We start from the raw sequence: 9,547 nt of genomic DNA, 5'->3' as shown, positions 1-9,547 counted from the left end.
GAGTTCATGTCCTTTGTAAGACATGGATGAAGCTGGAAACCACTATTCTGAGCAAGCTTTCACAAGGACGGAAAACCAAACACTGCATGTTCTCACTCATAGGTGGGAATTGAACAATGAGAACACTTGGACACAGGGTGGGGAACATCACACACTGGGGTCTGTTGTGGGGTAGGGGGAGGAGGGGGGAGGGATAGCATTAGGAGATATACCTAATGTAAATGACAAGTTAACAGGTGCAGCACACCAACATGGCACATGTATACATATGTAACAAACCTGCATGTTGTGCACATGTATCCTAGAACTTAAAGTATAATAAAAATAAAATAAAATTAAATTAAAAAGTAAAATAAAGAAACCTAGCAGATAATGACATAATAAGTCAAAAGTGCCATTCTATAAAAGGTCAAATTGACCATTTGAGTGTTTTTAAGTTTAATTTTTTTTCTCCAAATTTAGTCACCTTTTAAAGTAGAAAGCCTCACATAAACCAACACTTGGTAGTTGTTTATGTTCCTGGAACTTTTCGATGATATTTTGGCTATCCCCGAATCTCGAGATGAGGGTGAAATGAAGGATATGCTTCTCCTCATCCTCTTCCTCCCCTTCCATCTTGGAACCAGATTACAGAGTTTGTATATCCTGTCCTTAAAGTCCTTCAAAAACAAAAATCCTTTGGTCAAATCTTGTGCGCCATGGTTTTTTAACATTCTAAACCTGCTATGGTTGCTGGAATAGTTTATCATAAAAAGAAAAGACAAGAAACAAAAAAGCAGAAAAATCCTGAGCTCACAAATAGGCTATTGTGGAGCTAGAGCTTAAAGAGGCTCTGCTATTAGGTGTATTTCATAATATGAAAAGACAGGCTGATTTTAGCCCCGTTGCCTGGTGGGATCAATCCTGTCAGTGCCATTTATTTGCAATCCCTTGTGATTTCTGTGTCCCACAACCCTTTTGCATGAAAATGAACCATAAAGGCAGTCAAAACACCTGCTTTCCTGACAAGACCGATTAATGCTTTGATTTATCCCTTTAAGTATAAACTAGCCTGCTGCTACAAGGGCCTTGAGGTGGCATATAATTCATGAGACTTTGAAAGTCTTCTTTTCTGTGTCCCAGGGTTTCTTTTGGGTGTCTTTTGCATATGCTGGAGACCTCTATTAACTCTCAGAACACTCAGTAAAGCTGGAAGCCAGAGTTTTGAATCAATATTGATTCAGGTATTTTCAGTTATTAAGTGACTGTAAATTATTGGCGTCATTTGAAAGGACTCCAGAATATATAGATAGGCATTTCTCAGGACCTCATTTAACTCCAAGAATCCAGAAAAAGAAAATAGGTATCCCGTAGTTTACTTCAAATTTATTCTCTTTGTAGTCTTCTAAAGTTGACACTTGCCTTATTTTTTGTGTGTTATAAACAGGCAAGCTTGAGAGTGGTGTTCATATCATTGAAGCAGAACACAGTATTCTTTCTATTTCCGGACACAGGGGATTGACAATCTCCTTTAGTCTCTTTATCTCTTAGGAAAGGAAATGGATCTACAATGCCATTAAACTTGGGTAGAATACTCATATTATATTACAGGATATAATTGCAGATTATAATATATGTAACTGTAAGATTAGTTAATCTTGAAAATTAAACCAATATGCCTGAGTTCAGAAGACATTACTTGGTAAGATGCCTCTTTCCACTGTTACACTTAAAAGAACAAATTTATTTTGTCTTTCCTAATTGAACTCTTTAAACACATTCCTTTTAATGAGACATGGAAAAATATTTTCTCCCATTTAATTCCAAAGGCTTTCAAGCCTTTTTTAGAAATTTGGTACTCTAGACTGTATCATTTCAGCTTAAATAAGTTTGAAGGAGTATTTCATGAATGCTCTATAAATTAGTGTTTTACTTGCTCTAAAGGATGAGCCTTCTGTATAATGATGGTGCAAAATGATACAGTCATTAGAAAGACAGTTGCAGTGGAAGGCTGTGAAAGGAAAAGGAAAAGAGAATTCACTAAAAGGCAAGATAGCTTTAGAACGAGATGAATATTTGAAATTTTTACTAAAAAAATGAATATCTTGAATGACATGCTTCTGAATACTGGTAATGCAAAGTGGTCAGCTTCAATATAAAACTATTCGTTGATATTCTGCTGTATTCCAGGAACATACAAAAAAAAACAAAACATTAAATTATTATAAAACTGAATAGCCCGCCAGTATTGCAAAACTGGGCAAGCTCCAAAGCTAATTGTCTTTCCATCATATCCCACAGCAGTGAATAGTTTAGGCATAGACATGGGGTTTCTACATGTGCCTTTGGAGAAGGCAAGTAATTAAAAGAATCAGAGATCGTTTTTATTTTTCAGCTTTTAGAAAGTTCTAGTGCTTATAGCTTCAAAACCTTCTGCAGCTGGTCCTATTCCTGCAAATGTGTGTTTCTGCTGAGAATTTGGCTCTCCTCCAAGGACATGCATAGATAAAACCAAAGGCCTGCGTAAAGTCTTAGCTTTAAGTCAGTTCAAAGGCCTGAGGGGACATCCAATTTGTGCTGTATTTATGTTTAGTTAAAATGACCTGGTTTGAAGTACCCTGCAGCTTCCTAGCAGGATGAACTTTGCAAGGATTAACAAGTCAAAAAAATAAAACAGAAAAGCTTTTCTTCCTTTTCGGCTTTGTTTAATGTATTATCAGCAGACAAATAACAGAGGTCTGCTATAAAATCATTTGTGGGGTTTCTTTTTATCTAAGTGAAGGAGAAACACTTGTAACTAAAAGTGAAGATTTGCTGAATTTATGAGTCTCTTTACATCTGAAAGCCTAAAGAAATTTTTTGATAGGAAAGAAACTGGAGTTACTCGAAGTCTGGTGGCGCTCATGTAATCAAAGTATTAGTATTAGCGTATCAGTTGAGATGAAAAAACTAAATCAAGTTTCTATGAGAATAGGAGGTTGAATGCATATTTATTATGAGCTTGAACTCAAATACCAGACTGTCGGGATGTAATTCCAGTTACTACCCTACTATTTGTAAGACCTTAACCCAGTTATTAAACCATTCTAATCCTGAATGTTATATTCTGCACACAAGGATTCTAATAGGACCATTTTAATTAGATAACTTTCATAGATTTCATAGATGCGAAGTTCCTCTTGCATACAAAACACTCAGCAAAGGTTACCTATTACTGTTACAAATAAGAACTAATGCTTAGAGGACAGTAGAAGAGATATTAACCCCATTCTTAAGGATGAAGGAGCTAAGACTCCAACTTTGGGAAAAACGAGAGAGAAATTTAAAAAGATTTAGCTTACTCTAAACCTCTGCTCTTTCTAAGATCCCTTAATACCTCATTTAAGACATAAATGAGGGTAGGCTTACTGCTTTTTCACGAACACGTTTCTATGGTCACGAATATGCTTCACAATACCATTTGTCACCAACAGGCTGGTGAGCAAAACTTAATCATCACTTATTTACAATTAAATTAAATTAAGTATTCAGTATTATTGCTATAGTTTGAATGTGTCCCCCAAAGCACACGTTTTGGAAGATTGATTCCCAATATGGCAGTGTTAGGAGGTGGGACTTAAATAGAAGTGTTTGAGTCATGGCGGCACTGCCCTTATGAGTGGATTAATGTAGTTATTGCAGGAGTGGATTCATTACCGCGGGAGTTGGTTCCTTATCAAAGGCTGAGTTTAGCTCACTGCTGCTCTCTCTCACCCTCTTTTTGCCCTCTCAATACGGACTGATGAACAAGAAGCCCCTTCCCAATGCCGATCCCTCAGTTTTGGACGTCCAGCCTCCAGAATTGTAAGCCAATCATTTTCTTCCATTTTAAGCTACCCAGACTCAGATATTCTTTTATAGCAGCACAAAAATGGGCTAAGACAACTATGCTATTTTACACAGGAGAGCTATTATCATTGAATGCCTTTTAATGCATTGAAAAGCAAAAGATTTGGGTTTTGTTAACAGATATTTCTTTGCATCCTTTGGTGCATTCTTTGCACCTACTAGCCTTGAAAGTATTTTTTCAGCATAGTTCATAAATCGACAATATCAATTTTTCTTGGATATTCAATAGAGATTAAGTTTAATGTGCACAAATCTTTTTAAAAATCTATTAATATTTTACTTTTTTCCATAAAATATATTTCTATTAAAAGGCAATACATTTGGAAAATAGAGATTAAATGAGAACAAAATGCACTAATTCCGTAAAATAAAATAAATTAATATTTTGGTGTATTTCCTTACACTTATTTCTAGAAATAAGTGATTGTTTCTTTATGTGATCATGTTCAATTGGGTATTTTATTTATACAAGGAGGGTGTTGCTGACATTATTCCAAACAATATTATTCACACATATCTTTTCCCTTGTGTTTCATAAATGTTTACACCTCAAGGAAGCAGCATGGTGCTCGTAAAGATTTAACTGAAAGGAACTACATAAGTAGTAATTTGGTTCACTCCTTTGACTATTTAGGAGGCTTACTGGAGTAGTTTTCATATTGAATGACAGCACTTCTTTTCATTCCATAATCATTTAGATTCCTTCTATTAGAAGAGCAGTCTTTGCTATGGAGGACACAAAAACAGTTTTAATGGTTTATGCCTTCAAATCTTTTTTTTGGGGGGGGGGGAAAGAAAGATCTATTGCTCTATTAAGTGCATTAGATATTTAAATAATTTTTCTAATTATTATTGGTTGAACTAAATGAGGCAATGAGCTCACAAGGCTACATACACAGTTGAACCTTTATTCTGGTAGTAAATCCTAGTAGAACAATCTTTCATTAGTGAACAATATCATTCACGAATTGGTGTACATTAAATCAATTATTGGGTTCAAGGGGACCCAGTTTGTTAATTACAAGATGGGTTAGAATTCTGGCTCTGTCTCTCTGTGACAATGGGCAGTTTATGCCTGAGTTTATTTTATAAGGTAGAGAGATATTGTGGAAACATGAAAGCTACTAATGCAAAGAAATAAAAGTATGTTATGTTTCAGTAATTTTCTAAAATAGTATAAGCTATAAACATGGACTCTGTGTATTTATTTGTTTTGTATTTGGGGAATATTCTTTAGGTAAAGATGGTTTGGAAGGGGATTGGCTATATCACATAGCACTTTCATACTGATTGGATTCAATTGTTCACACATGTGAGTCACTTTGGCGTATCATCCTAAATATTACCCGTGCCTACAAGTTGTAGAAATGTAATAATTTATTTTTTGAACACATACATTAAGTAATGTGGCTACTTAGGAGTGATTACCTTTTTGGTGACAAATATCAATGAAGAGAGTAAGAAAGAAAATAAAAATAAAATTATCTCCATTTTCTAGGACAGGACTCAATACACTTTTTATGTAAAGGAGCAGATAATATATGTTATCTGCTTTGCAGGCCATATAAGCTCTGTTGGAACTATTCAACTCCACCACTGTGCAAAGACATTAAAAGATGATGCACTGATGAATGGGTGTGACTGTGATTCAATAAACTATATTTCCAAAATTATTCAGCGGGGAAGATGGATTTGGCTGTAGCTTTCTGACCCCACTCTTGAGAATATAATTATTTTTTTCTGGTGATAAATAAACTTAACATGTACAAAATCCAAGTAAGGTATTCATTTGTAGCCTCAAAAACTCCAGCCTTATTTGTCATACTGACTTAGAGACAAAAAATATTGTCCAACCCTAAAATCACTAATATTTCTCAAAAGCTTTTGTATAGAATATATGAACACTTTCTAATACATCTTTTGAAGAGCTTTCCAATTACTCTGGTTAAAGTTAATACTACATTTCACCTGCAAAACATGTGAAACTAACCTCCAATTGGCTTATTCATAACTAAACTGTCCTCTTTACCATCTACTCTGCAGTGTAGTCAGAGTGTTCTTTTCAAAACTCTATCAGTTGGCTGGCATAGTGGATCACGCCTGTGATCCCAGTAGTTTGGGAGGTGGATCATTTGAGGTCAGGAGTTCAAGACCAGCTTGACCCCATTCAAGACAGGGTGAAACTCAGTCTCTACTAAAAATACAAATAATTAGCCAGGTGTGGCGGTGTGCGCCTAAAATCTCAGCCACTCTGGAGGCTGATGCAGGAGAATCGCTTGAACCCCGGAGACAGAGGTTACAGGGAGCTGAGATTGCAGCACTGCACTCCAGCCTGGGCCACAAAGTGAGACTCTGTCTCAAAAAACAAAAACAAAAGCAAAAACAAAAAATCCCCATCAATCAGGTGCTCATAATATTTCAATGCCCTGCAATGACTCTTGGCATGAAAACAATACTCTTAATCTAGCCTGAGAAGCTCTCCATGGTCTGTGTTTAACAACCTCTATAGCTTGATTTTGGTCCTCATTTTCTCCTTTACTCTATATAGAGTAAAATTATCTAGATTTCCTGTGCCCGCACCACTCCTTTGCAGACCCTACTCCATCTGCTGGATATGCTTTCCACTCCCCTCTCAGTAGACTCCATTCTTTCCTATAGTCAGTCACCTTAGTGTGGTTGAGTTAGCATTTCCTGACCCCTTTGGTAAGGTTATCACTCCACATGTACCTTTCCCCTACAGTGTTTGCAAAAGGACAATGTGGACTTTATTTCAGAGATAACTTGATTTGGTTCTTTCTTTACAACCTTACTGAAAGTGCCATGAACATATAAGGGATGTTTGTTTTTGTTCACTGCTGCATTCCCAGAGCCTAGTAGAGGATCTGACAAATTGAACGTGTTCAGGCAATAGTTGTTGAAAAAAATGAATAAATGAAATAACAGATCTTACCTCCTAAAATAAATTCTTAATTAAGAAATTCATAATTAAAGGATGTGGGGAAAAGAAGGAGGAGAAAGAGAAATTTGAGACGTTTATCTTAAATATTATTTTAACTACTGATACAGGTATTGCTCTCCTTTCATTATCTTTTTCTAAATAATAAAGTAGAATACTTTGTTCTTTGTTGCTTTTCTATTTGTACACATATGAATTTTTAATATTCTACTCACAATTTTACTATTTATTAATAATGGATAACTCAGTTGATGTTTGGATGTTCTATTTCTAATCATACAGGTTCTACACCTGTAATATATGGCACAAATATTAGCTTACTTTTATATGAATAGATTTTAGCATGCCCTCGCTTATAGTTTTCAGTGCTTTATAAATTAATCTTTGGAAGAGCTCTGCTCAGTCCTCAGCAACCATAAACCAGAAACTAATCAGTAAGGATGTGTTAGTTTGAGTTTAATGTCTGCCACATAGCATGTGCCAGCAACTATTTTGGAACAACAACAATAGCACCAATTTTGGCAAGACTTGAAAAGCCAATGAGGAGAAATATCATAAGATCAAAAGGGAACAAAGAAAGAACAACACTTTTATAGATATCATTTGGTTCATGAAGATGAAACAGATTAGTTCCTCAAGGCACTAAAATGTCTAACTGATTAGGTTAATTCCCTTGGTTTTTCTTGTTTCCCTTCTATGTTAACAGTTTATTCTTTATCACATGACGTGATATAGATTCTATAAGCTCCAGATAGTTCAAAGTAGGAACCCCTGGTTCTGCATGTCTTTATTTGCTCACAAATTCTAATACCTATTCCTTGTCCACAGCAAGACTACTAGCTATGATAATATATTCAAAATGGAAGAAATAGAATGCAGATATTAACATGTTTTTGAAAGAATGGTTGAATTCAGTTATGATTTGGAGGATAATTTCCTTTGGAGCATTAAAACAGGAGAACACTCTGATTTTGTGAAGAAATTCTACCAACAGGAAATTAATATTCAAACTCATAAAGAATGTCTAATTTAATTAAATATTGACTCATAAGGTAAAAGAATGAGTTATATTCACTATTGATAAGAGATTAAGGATTTCTTTCCAGAAAGTAAGACATTTAGAAACCAAACAATAGAACAAAGTGAAAGTGACATAAAACCTTTTATGGATTGAATTTCTCAGAAAAGAAAAAACATAAATATCAGTTTGATTTCAACTTTATCCTTTTCATCATAGTGTTACCAGAAAGGGGTCCTGATCCAGACCCCAAGAGCGGGTTCTTGAATCTCACACAAGAAAAAATTCAGGACGAGTCCTCAGTGCAAAGCAAAAGCAAGTTTATTAAGAAAGTAAAGTAGGGAAGGAACAGCTACTCCATAGACGGAGTAGGACATTACTGAAAGTAAGAGAAGCAAGGCATCCACCCTAGGTCCAATACTTGTTTATACATAGGATGAAAAAAGATCATGAGGTGATATGTTCTGCCACAGGGCTTGTGGTAAGGTATTAATTTTTATAGTTACTCTATTTTGCAAGGATCAATATTATTATCTTTAAAGCAAAATTAGGAATATTCTGTTCTCAAGATGTTGGGATATTAGAACACTCCTAAGTTGGGTCTGCTTAGCAAACATTATCAATCTGTTTCCTTAACCCTAAACATCTAGAGGCTAGGAATACCTACTTTCTGGCAATGCAACCCAGCTAGTCCCAGTCTCATTTTCCTAGCCTTCACTTAAGAATGGAGTTGCTCTGGTTCAAACACCTCTGACGTATTTCTCTCCTCCCTGTACAAGAGGGCCATTAATCCTAAGCATTGCAGAGGGAAGAAGATCTATCTTCTATAGCTTCTTAAGGCTGAATAGGGGCAATGATATTCCTAACAATTGGGTCTCTTACGTTCAAGGTAGAGAGGATCACAGTCAGAAAGTGTCAGTATGGTGAGGGTTGTTCATAACTTCTAGTTCCAACAAAAGGTGATATCTGGAAGATTAATGAGTGTCCAATTTAAGACAGCATTGAGTAAGCTTATCTTGCATTCCTATACAAAGAGTACAATCACAGTGAAAGTAAAGTGAGTAAAATCATTCCAAGTAAACTAAACAGGAAGGCTTTCTAAGAACTGGGCAGTTGTTGGAAACAAGCTGACATAGGGTTGCTAGCTGATTCCAGTATGTGTTCAGAATTAGAATGTTGATCTAGATTTTTACATTACTCATTTATCTTCTTTCTTCTGAGCTGCAGTCAGAGATCACTGGTTGGTTCACTGGAACAAACAAGGTTATTAAATTGCTTATTCTGGTGAACCAACCAGTGATTAGCCTAAATTTCAGAAACAAACATGAAAACAACCAATGAGACTAGAATCCAATAGTAAGTGTACCATAGATTTTGAAACATAATTTCTCTCTCCAGCCTCCCATTTTTACTAAAAACAAAGCATGGTAAGACCAATTTGCTTTATTATAATTGGCCTGATTATTTGTATAAAGTGCAGCAAGAATAATTATTTTCACATAAACTTTTTTTTAAAATTTGCTTTGATGAAACTCTGTTCCATAGAAGGAATCTCAAATAAGACTTTTTTAAAGCCACGCTCTGCCATAGGTTTGTACCTTCAAATACATGTGAGTTGAGTAAACTCATCTCCTCTTGAGGTCCCAAGATAACTTGGTGCTCCTGGACCTGTCATAAAGTGACATTGTTTATTTACCACAGGTCAG

Source organism: Rhinopithecus bieti, unplaced genomic scaffold, assembly GCF_001698545.2.
Source record: "Rhinopithecus bieti isolate Rb0 unplaced genomic scaffold, ASM169854v2 scaffold_13709, whole genome shotgun sequence".
NCBI classification, from domain to species: domain Eukaryota; kingdom Metazoa; phylum Chordata; class Mammalia; order Primates; family Cercopithecidae; genus Rhinopithecus; species Rhinopithecus bieti.
This window is presented reverse-complemented; position numbering follows the sequence as displayed.